This window comes from Aythya ferina (assembly GCF_964211825.1).
Source record: "Aythya ferina genome assembly, contig: HAP1_SCAFFOLD_163, whole genome shotgun sequence".
NCBI classification, from domain to species: Eukaryota; Metazoa; Chordata; class Aves; order Anseriformes; family Anatidae; genus Aythya; species Aythya ferina.
This window is the reverse complement of record NW_028181365.1, coordinates 23,846-37,550: the sequence shown is the minus strand read 5'-3', so window position 1 is coordinate 37,550 and position 13,705 is coordinate 23,846. Positions and strand designations below refer to the sequence as shown.

The window sequence follows — 13,705 nt, the reverse complement described above, 5'->3', positions numbered from 1 at the left end:
ACACTTACCCTAGCAATTACTCGTACAATTACCCTTACCCTTACCCTTACCCTTAACCTAAGCCGAAACCTTAAACCTTACAGTAAACCTTACCCTTTCTGCTACACTTACCCTTAGCCTAAATCTAAACCTTACACTTACCCTTACTGTAACCCTCACCCTTACTGTTGCCAATACCCTTACTCTTACCCTTACCCTAACCCTTCTCCTTACACTTACTGTTACCTTTAACATTACCCTTACCCTAACACTTACACTTATCCTTATCCATACCCTTACCCTTACCCTAATCCTTACCCTTAACCTAACCCTAACCCTAAACCTTACCCCAGCCCTTACCCTGACCCTTACATTAACCCTAACCCTTACCCTAAAGCTTACACTTACTCTTAACCTTAACCTTACCCTTAACTATTACCCTAACACTTACCCTTATGTTTCCCTCACCCTAACCCTAAAATTAACCCTAACCATTACCCTAACCCTTACCCTTACCCTAACCCTTACCCTTACCATAACCCATATCCTAACACGTACTTGTAGCCTTAACTTTACCATTCCCCTTACCCTTACCTTTACTGTCTCCGTTACCCTTACACTTACACTTAACATAAACCTTAAAGTTAACCTAACCCTTGTTATAAATGGCTCAGGATTCAAATTAGGATTAAATAAAAAAATAGGATTTATTGAAAGAATATAAAGGAATGGAGGTAAGCAAACAGCGCTGGGTGCACCGGGAGTCTCCGCTCCACCAGGACGCACACCAGTTACATCAAGCAGCTGATTTTTATGCTCCTAGACTAATACATATTCATTACTACTTCTAAAAAAAATAGATTATTAAAATTAGCTTCCGGGGTGCAGTCCCTCCTACTGGAGCATGCGCAGTCTCCTCTGGGGTCTCTTCTGGGGGTCTCTAGGGGTCTTTCATGCTGAAGGCTCGTAGTCTTCCTCTCCCCCTTTGTACTTACTTGGCACCATACCAAGTTTATAGAACATTCTCTTCAAGACTTGTCTCCCAGCCGTCCTTCAGCTTCTTTTTCCTTCCTCTTAATCTCTCGGCCCCCCTAACCAGATACCAAAGATCCGCATAGTATCCCATAACAGTCACTAGTTGTTATCAGTTGTTCTGAAACTCCCAGACATCAAACACAAACAGCTTCACGAGTAATTAAAACATTCTTCCCCAGCCATTCACAGACACATCTATAGCAGTGTTAGAAATAGAAGTCCGGAATAACAAAAGCAAACAGGTTCATAAATTTAAGGAGTGATAAATTGACTAGAATGAGGGGGAGACTGGGACACACTGCAGCTGAGGTTCAAGAATTAAATTGCCAGTGCAGGGCCCAGAGGCAGACAGGATTCAAACAGAATTGTTCTTTATGGACACGAATTGTTAAAACATTCCTCACACCCTTATCATAAGCCATACAACAACAGTTACATGTACACTTACGCTTGCACTTACCCTAGCAATTACTCGTACAATTACCCTTAACCTTACTATTAAGTTAACCCTAAACCTTACCCTTATCCTAACACTTACCCTTATCCTAAACCTTACCCTTTTTGCTACACTTACCCTTTGCCTAATTCTAAACCTTACCCTAACCCTCACCCTTACCCTTAGCATTATACTTACTTTTACCCTTGACCTAAACCTTACCCCAACCCTTACCCTGACCCTTACATTAACCCTAACCCTTACCCTAACCCTAACTCTAATCCTAACCCTTAACCTAAACCTTACACTTAATCTTACCTTTAACCTTACCCTTAAACTAATACATACCCTTACGTTTCCCTCACCATAACCCTAAAATTAACCGTAACCATTACCTGAACACTTATCCTTACCTAACCCTAACCCTTACTCTAACTTTTACCCGGACCCGGACCCTTAGACTTCCCCTTCCCCTTCCCCTGACTCTTCCCTTTACCCTAACCCTTACCCTTACACTTACGGTTACCATTTACCTTACCCTTACCCTAACACTTAACCTTAACCTAACCCTAACCCTAAACCTTACCTGAACCCTTACCCTGACCCTTACATTAACCCTAACCCTAAAACTTAACCTTAACCTTACCCTTAACCTTAACCTAATACTTACCCTTACTTTTCCCTCACCCTAACCCTAAAATTAACCCTAACCATTACCCTCACCCTAACCCTTACTCTAACCCTTACCCTTACCATAACCCATACTCTAACACATACTTCTACCCGTAACCGTACCCTTACCGTAACCCTTACCCTTACCGTTACCGTTACCCTTACCCTTACCGTTACCGTTACCCTTACCCTTACCGTTACCCTTACCCTTACCGTTACCCTTACCATTACCCTTAACCTAACCCTAAACCTTATCCTTATCCTAACACTTACCCTTACCGTAAACCTTACCCTTTCTGCTACACTTACCCTTAGCCTAAATCTAAACCTTACACTTACCCTTAGCCTAACCCTCGCCCTTACCGTTACCCATACCCTTATTCTTACCCTTACCCTAACCCTTACCTTTACACTTATGGTTACCATTAACCTTACCCTTACCCTAACACTTATCCTGAACCTAACCCTTACCCTAAACCTTACCCCAACCCTTACCCTGACCCTTACATTAACCCTAACCCTTACCCTAAACCTTACCCTTACTCTTAACCTTAACCTTACCCTTAACATTCACCTAATACTTACGCATACATTTTCCTGACTTTAACCCTAAAACTAACCCTAACCATTACCCTAACACTTAACCTTACCCTAACCCTAACCCTTACTCTAACCCTTACCCTGACCTGTACCCTTACACTTACCCTTACCCTTATACTTACCCTAATTCTTACCCATACCATAACCCATACCCTAACACATATTTGTACCCTTAACCTTACCGTTACCCTTAACCTTACCCTTACCCTTACTCTATCCGTTACCCTTACGCTTACCCTTAACATAAACCTTACACTTGACCTTACCCTTACCATAAGCCATACAACAACACTTACATGTACACTTACGCTTGCACTTACCCTAGCAATTACTCGTACAATTACCCTTAACCTTACTATTAAGCTAACCCTAAACCTTACCCTTATCCTAACACTTACCCTTATCCTAAACCTTACCCTTTCTGCTACACTTACCCTTTGCCTAATTCTAAACCTTACCCGAACCCTCACCCTTACCTAAATCTAACTAAAATCTAACCATTACCCTAACCCCTCACCCTTACAATATACATATTTTTACCCTTTACCTAAACCTTTACCCCAACCCTTACATTGACCCTTACATTAACCCTAATCCTTACACTAAACCTTACACTTACTCTTAACCTTAACCTTAGCTGTAACCTAATACTTACTCTTACGTTTCCCTCACCCTAAACCTAAAATTAGCCTAACCATTACCCTAACACTTACCCTTACTCTAACCCTTACCATGAACTTAAGTGTAAGTGTTAGGATAACGGTAACCTTAAGGGTGACCCTTAAGCTTATCCTTAATGTTTATGGTTAGGTTAAGGGTAATTGTACGAGTAATTACTAGGATAAGTGTAAGCGTAAGTGTACATATAAGTGTTGATGTATGGCTTATGGTAAGGGTAAGGTAAAGGGTAAGGTTTATGTTAAGGGAAAGTGTAAGAGTAACGGATAGAATAAGGGTAAGTGTAACGGTTAAGTGTTAGGGTAATGGTTAGGGTTAATTTTAGGATTAGGGTGAGAAAAATGTAAGGTTAAGTACTAGCTTAAGGTTAAGGGTAAGGTTAAGGTTAAGAGTAAGTGTAAGGTTTAGGTTAAGGGTTAGGGTTAATGTAAGGTTCAGGGAAAGGTTTGGGGTAAGGTTTAGGGTTAGGTTCAGCTTAAGGGTAAGGGTTGGGGTAAGGTTAAGGGTATGGATAAGGATAAGTGTAAGGGATAGGGTAAGGGTAAGGGTTAGCGTAAGGGTAAGATTAATGGTAAGGTTTATGTTAAGGGTAAGCGTAAGGGTAACGGATAGAGTAAGGGTAAGGGTAACGGTAAGGTTAAGGGTACAAATATGTGTTAGGGTATGGGTTATGGTATGGGTAAGAGTTAGGGTAATGTAAGGGTAAGGGTGAGTGTAAGGGTATGGGTCAGGGTAAGGGTTAGAGTAAGGGTTAGGGTTAGGGTAAGGGTAAGTGTTAGAATAATGGTTAGGGTTAATTTTAGGGTTAGGGTGAGGGAAACGTAAGGGTAAGTATTGGGTTAAGGTAAGGGTAAGTGTAAGGTTTAGATTTAGGCTAATGGTAAATGTAGCAGAAAGGGTAAGGTTTACGATAAGGGTAAGTGTTAGGGTAAGGGTAAGGTTTAGGGTAACATAAAGGGTAAGGATTACGGTAAGGGTAAGGGTACGGGTAGAATTTGTTAGAATATGGCTTATGGTAAGGGTAAGGTTTAGGGTAAGGGTAAGTGTAAGTGTATGTGTAAGGGTACGGGTCATTGTAAGGGTTAGAGTAAGGGTTAGGGTAAGGGTAGGTGTTAGGGTAATGGTTAGGGTTAGTTTTAGGGTTAGGGTGAGGGAAACGGAAGGGTAAGTATTAGGTTAAGGTTAAGGGTAAGGTTAAGGTTAAGAGTAAGTTTTAGGGTAAGGGTAAGGGTTAATGTAAGGGTCAGAGTAAGGGTTAAGGTAAGGTTTAGTGTTAGAGTTAGGTTAAGGTTAAGTTTTAGGGTAAGGGTAAGTTATATGTATAAGGATAAGTGTAAGGGTAAGTGTTAGGGTAAGTGTAAGGATAAGGATAAGTGTACAAGTCAGGGTAAGGTTTAGAGTTAGGATTAGGGTTTGGGTTAGGGTAAGGGTAAGTGTTAGGGTAATGGTTAGGGTTAATTTTAGGTGTATGGTGACAGATAAGAAAGGGTAAGTAGTAGGTTAAGGTTAAGCGTAAGGTTAAGGTTAAGAGTAAGTGTAAGTTTTAGGGTACGGTTTAGGGTTAATGTAAGGGTCAGGGTAAGTGTTTGAGTAAGATTTAGGGTTAGGGTAAGAGTAAGTATATGGGTAATGGTAAGGGTAAGTGTTAGGGTTAGGGTAAGTATAAGGTTTAGATTTAGGCTAAGGGTAAGTGTAGCAGAAAGGGTAAGGTTTACGGTAAGTGTAAGTGTAAGGATAAGGTTAAGGTTTAGGCTTACGTTAAGGGTAAGGGTAATGCTTTGGTAAGGGTAAGAGTAAGGGTAAAGGTAAGGGTTACGGTAAGGGTAAGGGTACTGGTAGAAGTATGTGTTAGAGTACGGCTTATGGTAAGGGTACAAGTAGCTCCCCCCCCAGAGACAGGACCCAAAGGTGTACAACCAGTTCCCAACACCCCTGAGACACAGGCCCCAACCCCCCCCCCAGACACAGCGACCCAAATTCTACAAGCAGCTCCCAACCCCTGCCAGGCAGGCCCCCTACCCTATACAAGCAGCTCCCAACCCTCCCCCCCTCCTGCCCCGAGGGAGGCCTTCAAGGCCCCCACAAACACAGGCCCCTACAGTGTACAGGCAGCTCCCAGCCACCCCCAGATGCTGGCCCCAAAGTTGTACAAACAGCTCCCAGCCACCCTGCAGAAACAGATTCCTACATTGTACAAGCAGTTCCCAGCCCGCTAGACACAGGCCCTGACCCCCCACACATGCAGGCCCCAAAGGTGTACAAGCAGCTCCCACCCCTCCCCCAGACGCAGGTCCCAAGCCCCCCCCCCCAAACACAGGCCCCTACAACCAGCACCCAACCCCCTACCCCCGATGCCAGGCCCAAAGGTGTAGAAGCAGCTCCAAACCTCCTCCCTCAACCCAGGCTCCAACAGTGTACAAGCAGCTCCCAACCAACCCTCCCCTTCCCCCCCGCCCCCCGACACAGGCTCCAAAGGAATACAAAGAGCTCCCACCCCTCCCCCAGATGCAGGTCTCAACCCCCCCCCCCGCCCCCAGAAGCAGGCCCCAAAGGTGTAGAGTCAGCTCCCAACCCCCTCAATGCTGGCCCCTAGGGTCTACAAGCAGCTCCCCCCTTGCCCCCAGATACCGGCCCCCAGACACAGACCCCAAAAGCCTAATCACAGGCCCTGAACTCTAGAGGCAGGCTCCAAAACCCAGGACAAAGCCCCAGTGGTTCGAGACAGGGCCCAAATCCCAGACACAGGCCCCAAACGCTAAACATATGCCAAAAGAAGTATTAGTGCTGGTGCCAAATGTTACAGACAGGCCCAAAAGCCCGAGATGCTCAAAGCTGAGACGTAACTTGGCTTTCTGAATTACTGGAAAGCAGCTTTCATTCTCAGATAATTGTGTGAAGGGTGATTAAGGAGCTATTGGGGAGGCAAGGACAATCCCCAGACAAGGACTGTATATCTCGAAACAAGACACTGGAACTCATGATAAGGAAGCGGCAGGCAGACAGAGAAACGAATGTAATGACTAGAACTCTCGAAACTGGACATTGGAATTCATTATAAAGATACAACAAACGGGAGAATTGGCAACAACCAGCTCTTGCAATTAAGAAACATGCCAATTCAGCAGATTCCTGACCAAAGGTGAAAAGTACACTGTGAGGAAGACTCGGGGTCTTCCTCCCAAAGACCCCTGCCCACGTCCCAAAGACCCCTGCCCACAATTCTTGGAAGGCTCTGCGCAGGCGCAAGGTGCCAAAAGGCTAATTAGCATGAGAAGCGAGGGAAGGCGGGGATAGGTAATGCATATGTATAGGTGCTTGTAGAATATTGATAGATTGATTGTATAAATTCAAGACTGCTTTCTGCTTTGGGTATGCACGATAGGTGGAGAGATCCCCCGTGCATCCAGCGCTGCAATAAAGAATATACCACTTAAAGGAATTTCGGCTTCGATCTTTGAATCAATTTGGCGACCCAGATGGGACAACCTCTCTGCCGGACTGCAGGACCTGCTGGGAACAGGACTCCCTAGGGTACCCCCGGGATTTCCCGGAGGGACTCCTCGACTCACCGGATCACTGCGGAGGCAGACAAGGACCCCATCATTGTAAGTGAGTATATTCTTTATTCTGGTTTGGTTTTCTGGTAGACCGGTCATCTGGAACTGTCTGTAAGTCAGAAGGTGATCTTCTGCGAGGCAGTGTTTGGTATATACTTTGTGGTTAGCACCATAAGTACATGTTTGGGGACCTTAAGGAAGGAGCTCGCTTTAAGGTCCATCTGGAATTGTGTTGTCTGTTTTGGTTTTCTGACTCATGGAGTATGGTATTTAACTCTGGTTATTGTTACTGTGATTTTGGCTATTTTCCTGGTGGTAATAGTAGGTTCGTGGCGTTGTTATAAGAAAGATATCGTTACGGTGTTACACAGTTCGGTTTTCTGACTTATCGCATGTGGAATTTGACTCTGACTATTGTTACTGTGATTTTGGCAATATTGCTGGTAATAGTAGCTTTGTGACATCGCTACTGAAAGATATTGCGTGCCCGTAGTTTTGTGAGTGATACGTTTTGTGATACGCTTTTGTAAGTAACATGTGTATTCTGAAAGTGTAAAGTGGAAACTGGGGGGGCAAACAAGCAGTGAAATTTTAAAGAAAAGTGTGTTAGGATGTGTTTTAAGTCACTGGAAGGATATTGGAGGATCTGCCGGTGGAAGTGTGAACAGGAAAACATTGATAAAATATCGTAATCAGTGGTGGCCGCTTTATAAGCTGGAATGTGGAGAAAAGTGGCCCCTAAATGGAACTTTAAACTATAATATTTTGCTACAGTTAATGTTGTTTTTTGAGAAGCAGAACAGGATGAAATGTTGTATACTGATGTTTCAGCATCTTGGTGGGAAAAGGTAGGGAATTAAGTTGGCCCCTGACTGAACCTTTGATGTTGGCATTAGAGAAGTACAGGCTGGAGAAAGATAAAGGAAGTGTTAAAAGGGTTGTTGAAAGTGTTAAAGGTGTTTGAAGTTGAATGAGCAGGGAAAGAGGATGTAGGAATGTTAATAGTTCTGCCTCTGCCCGAGGCAGAGATCTTAAAATCATGGGTGTTAGCCCTTTAGGGCAAAGGGACCATGATCGGTCCGAGAGAGTTGTCACAGAAACAGAAAAACAGTTAACTCTTAAAACAACCTGAGTTCATGTGCGAGCTCAGATTGCTGATGGGACCGTTCAGGGAACTGTGGACAATTGCATTCCCCGACCGACCCCCACTAAGACCCGAATCATCCTGAAAATTATGAACGGTTAAGTAAATACTAAAACCTGGATGAATTGGGAATTGAGAATATGCTTCCAACAAGGTCTAAAAGAAAGCCCTATGGAATTTTTGGACCAACTCTGAAATGTAATGAAAATAAATAAATAAATAAATAAATAAAACAAAACGGTTTGGACCTGGCTTTGGAGGACAAATTGACTAGCCTTTTCCTAGGGTAATCAACCCCTGATTTCCACAGGAATAACGGGGACCTGGGGAATCTACCCTAGCAGATCCTCCACTGGTTATAATGAAGCTAGGGGAGGAATGGAAGTGAAATTTCTTATTGCTATGGGGCAACGTATTCAGTTCTAAATCAAGCATTAATGCCTTCACAGAATTATTATGTTAGGGTAAAAGGTGTGTCGTGGTTTAACCCGGCCAGCAGCTAAACACCACGCAGCTGTTCGCTCCCCCTCCCCCTCCCTCTCTGGGACGGGGGAGAGAAATGGAAAGTGAAGCCTGTGAGTTGAGATAAAGACAGTTTAATAAGACAAAATAATAATAATAATAATAATAATAATAATAATAATAATAACAACAATAATAATAACAATAATAATAATACAATGATGATAATAGTACCACTACTAATAATGTGTACAAACAAGTGATGCACAATGCAATTGCTCACCACCCGCTGACCGATGCCCAGCCTAACCCCGAGCAGTCCGGCCCCCTCCCCCTGGCTAGCCACCCCTATGTATTGTTTAGCCTGACGTCAGATGCTATGGAATACCCCTTTGGCTAGTTTGGGTCACCTGTCCTGGGTCTGTCCCCTCCCAGCTCTTACTGCACCCCCAGCCTGCCTGTTGGCAGGACAGAGCAAGAAGCTGAGATGTCCTTGGCTTGGTATAAGCATTGCTCTGCAACAATTGAAACATCGGGGTGTTATCAGCACTCTTCTCATCCTAAGCCAAAACATAGCATTCTCCCAGCTACTAGGAAGAAAATTAACTCTGTTCTAACTGAAACCAGGACAAGGTGTAACCGAAAAGGCTTATTTTTGTGAACCTTTGAAGTACAAGTTAGGGAAACAATGGGGCATACACAGATTTTTATCTATGCCTAGCTCCTCATGGGCACTCTTAGGTAGAGATTTATTAGAGCAAGTAGGAGCAGAAATTGTCTTTGAAAAAGGGAAAATGGAATTAAGAACAGGAGAAGAACAACTAATAAATGTGTTAAGCTTGGCACTAATACAAACTGACCCTAAAAGTGAAATACCTTTAGAGATCACAGATCAAGTATGTCCAGGAGTTTGGGCTACCGAAGTCCCTGGAAGAGCTAAAAATGTGACCTTAATAATTATTAAATTAAAGCCAGGAGAGAAACCCGTTAAGGTTAAGTAATATCCTTTGAGGATAGAAGATAGGAAAGGAATTAAAGAGATAATTGATCAGTTTTTACAGTATGGATTATTGATTGAATGCGAATCAGAATCCAATGCACCCATATTGCCAATTAAAAAGGCAGATGAAAAAGCTATAGGCTAGTTCAGGATTTGAGGGCCATAAATAAAATCACTGAGCATATACATCCAGTAGTGGCAAACCCTTATACTTTGCTGACTAAATTAAAGAATAGTCAAGTCTGGTTTACCGTACTGGATTTAAAAGATGCCTTCTTCTGCCTAGGCTTAGCCACAGAAAGCCAAAACCTATTCGCCTTTGAATGGGAAAATCCCGATTCAGGCAGAAAGACGCAGCTTACGTGGACATTACTACCTCAAGGATTCAAGAATAGCCCCACTAGTTTTGGAAACCAATTAGCAAGGGAACTCGAAACATGGATACCTCCGGACACTGAAGGTGCTTTGTTACAATATGTAGATGATCTCTTAATAGCTACCGAGACTAAAGGGAGTTGGATTCAATGGACTATAAGTCGTCTTAATTTTCTGGGTTTAAATGGATATCAAGTCTCTTGACAGAAAGTCCAGCTGGCTCAACAAAGTGTGACCTATCTGGGATTTGACATTTCGGAAGGACAACGAGAACTAGGAACTGAACATAAGGAAGTCATTTGCCGGACTCCAGAACCTCAAATGGTAAAGGAGCTACAAAGCTTTTTAGGAATGACAGGTTGGTGTCGCCTTTGGATTTATAATTATGGACTATTGGTAAAGCCTCTATGTGAATTGATAAAGATTAACCAGTCAAAGTTAGTCTGGACTGGAGAAGCACAAAAAGTCTTTAAACAACTTAAACAAGAATTGATGATTTTGAAATATCAAGCAATATTGGTAGAACAGGACGACGTGGAAATTGTGATAATTCATATTGTGAATCTAGCCTCTTTTCTTAGTGATGCTCTGGCACAAGCTGTGATTCACGATTGTTTAGAAACTCTAGAGATTGTGTATTCCAGCCGACCAGACCTTAAGGAGGAGCCCATGGAAGACGCGGAAGAAACTTGGTTCACGGATGGGAGCAGTTTTGTTACGCAAAGACAACGTAAAGCTGGATATGCTATAACAACTACTCAGCAGGTAATCGAGTCTAAGCCTTTACCCCCTGGAACATCAGCTCAAAAGGCGGAGATAGTTGCTCTCACGAGAGCATTGGAACTGGCAGCGGGAAAAAGGGTAAATATTTGGACAGATCCTAAATATATATTCGGCGTGGTACATGCTCATGGAGCAATTTGGAAAGAACATGGATTGCTGACCGCTCAGTGAAAACACAAAGTATGCTGAAGAAATTTTAAAATTGTTAGAGGCTGTAAAACAACCAGAAAAGGTAGCTATCATGCATTGTCAGGGACACCAAAAGGGGAACAGCGATTTTGAAATTGGAAAATCGATTGGCAGAGGCTAAGCAGGCAGCTGAAATAACTGAGGTGAAGGCATTGTCTTTGATACCAGACGGTAAAATCCAAACTATATCCAAATTATACAAAAGAAGACTTAAAATTAATTGAAGATTTGAAAGGTAAAATGAAACCAGATGGATGAGTATATTTAAAAGATAACCACATAGTAATACCCTCTAGTTTGACATGGCCCATAGTTCTTACAGAACACAATAAAACGCATTGGGGAGCTGGCACACCGCATAAGAGCCTGAGTCCGACATTAGTGGGACGATATGATAAAACAAGTAACTCAACAATGTAGCATTTGCTTACACAATAACCCCAATACCAAGAATAGAATAAAATTTGGAATAATCGGTAAAGGAAATTACTCGGGGCAACAGTGGCAAATTGATTTTTCAGAACTCCCTAGAAAAGGGGGGTATCATTATTTACTGGTTCTGACTGACACGTTTTCAGGAAGGCCTGAAGCCTTTCCCTGTTGAACAACCAAAGCAAGAGAAGTGGTTAAAGTCTTGTTAAATGAAATAATACCATGCTTTGGGATTCTAGTAGCAATGTCTTCTGATAGAGTTTCACATTTTTGTGCACAAGTGGTAGACCAGATAAGTAAGATTCTAAAGATAGATTGGCAACTGCATACTCCTTATAGACCACAGGCAAGTGGACAGGTAGAAAAAATGAACCATTTAATTAAACAATAAATAGCTAAAATTGGATAAGAAGCTAATTTGTCATGGCCTCAATCCCTCCCTTTAGCATTACTTGGAATTAGAGTTAAACCTAGAATAAAAGGAAATTTGAGTCCCTTCAAAATCTTATATGGAAGGCCATAGCAATTTCTATTTAGTGGAGAGGACCTAACGCAGTTAGGATCAGAATATTTATATGCTTATATAACTGAACTTCAGAAACAATTAAATAAAGTACATACATTTGTTTTAGGGACCAGGGCTAGAGGGTTGGATCAACCAATCCACCCCTTTAAGCTCGGGGATTATATATATATAAAGACTTTTTCAGGACAACCCGTACAGGAAAAATGGAAGGAAAGTGGATGGGACCATACCAAGTATTACTGACAACACACACCGCCATTAAGATTAAGAAGCAAGCAGCTTGGATCCACAATTCAAGGGTGAAGAAGGCCCCGGCGAGGATATGGACCACCACTCCAATTGGACCAACAAAATTACGGTTTTCCAGATCCTAATGATTGCAGGGGTGCGGTTCTCGGATTTGGGGTGGGCAACTTGGGATGAGAACTTACACCTGACCTTAATACAAACAATTTCTCAAGTAACTAATAAGACAAACTGTTGGGTATGCACCCATCTGCCACAGCATGGGAATAAGGGTGTATCGTTAATTGGGATTCCCTTGCCTGCAAACTTATCTTGGACTAATTTGTGGGAAAACACGTCTTGGGGTCGAAAATATTAAGCAGTTTTGGAACTAGAAGTGAGTAGCTTCATGCCGTTAGAATCCTATTATGTATGTGTACAAAGGTGTAACCCGCCTAAGGGTATAGGAAAACAGCATTGTATAAATACGGATACTACTTATGTGGGAAATCAGACATCTTGTAATTGAACAACTGATATTAGTACGACTAGCGGCTGGGCAAATTCAACCAGCTGGACGGTTCCAGAAGGAAAAGGGTGGTATTGGCTATGCAATGATACAGCCCGTAAGGTCTTGCCTGAGAATTGGAAGGGAACTTGCACTCTTGGAGCGGTAGTCCCCAATATGACAGTACATGATGTAGTGCCTCGAGGTTACTTGAGAAATCATATCCGGAGAATCAGATGAAAAATTAACAATCCATTGGTAGAGAGACACACCCCTTTTCATAGTTTTGTGCGATGGTTTATCCCATGGTTAGGAGTGAGTGAATTGGAAAAGGCAATAGTTAATATTTCTGCAATTATAGAGAAGTTAGAAAACAAAATTCTGGATGCTATAAAGGCTCAACAAGAAGAGATATCTAGTTTATCACAGGTAGTGTTACAAAATCGGATGGCCCTAGACTTGTTACTGGCCACTCAAGGGGGAGTCTGTACAGTAATAAACACAAGTTGTTGTATGTATGTAGATCAGAGTGGAAGGATCTCTACCGACCTGGAAGAAATATGGAAGCAGACAAGGATCCTACATGAGATCAGTAAAGATGATCTTTCATGGAGTTTTAGTGAACTATGGACTAAGTTAACCTCCTGGTTGCCCAATTTCCAATGGTTGAAACAAGTATTCATTGCTCTAATCGTATTAGTAGTGTTAGGAATATTTGTGTGCATGTTGTTTAGATGCCTGCTTTGTTGTGTTACTGTAAATAATGGAAGTATCTGATGCAAAAGAATTTGCATGGGAAAAGAAAAGGGGGGATTGATTAAGGAGGTATTGGGGAGGCAAGGACAATCCCCAGACAAGGACTGTATATCTCGAAACAAGACACTGGAACTCATGATAAGGAAGCGGCAGGCGGACAGAGAAACGAATGTAAGGACTATAACTCTCGAAACTGGACATTGGAATTCATTATAAAGATACAACAAACGGGAGAATTGGCAACAACCAGCTCTTGCAATTAAGAAACATGCCAATTCAGCAGATTCCTGACCAAAGGTGAAAAGTACACTGTGAGGAAGACTCGGGGTCTTCCTCCCAAAGACCCCT

The 13,705-nt window shown here is 42.5% G+C and overlaps 1 long non-coding RNA gene across 1 annotated transcript; it reads right to left on the bottom strand.

The window, feature by feature from the left end:
- Nucleotides 1–661: 661 nt before the first annotated feature.
- On the bottom strand, nt 662–2,624 carry LOC311428854. Its single transcript, XR_014687922.1, has 2 exons — nt 2,402–2,624; nt 662–1,559 (listed from the first exon to the last, which is right to left on the bottom strand). It is a non-coding gene; the product is annotated as an uncharacterized lncRNA (long non-coding RNA).
- Between the last annotated feature and the right edge of the window lie 11,081 nt (nt 2,625–13,705).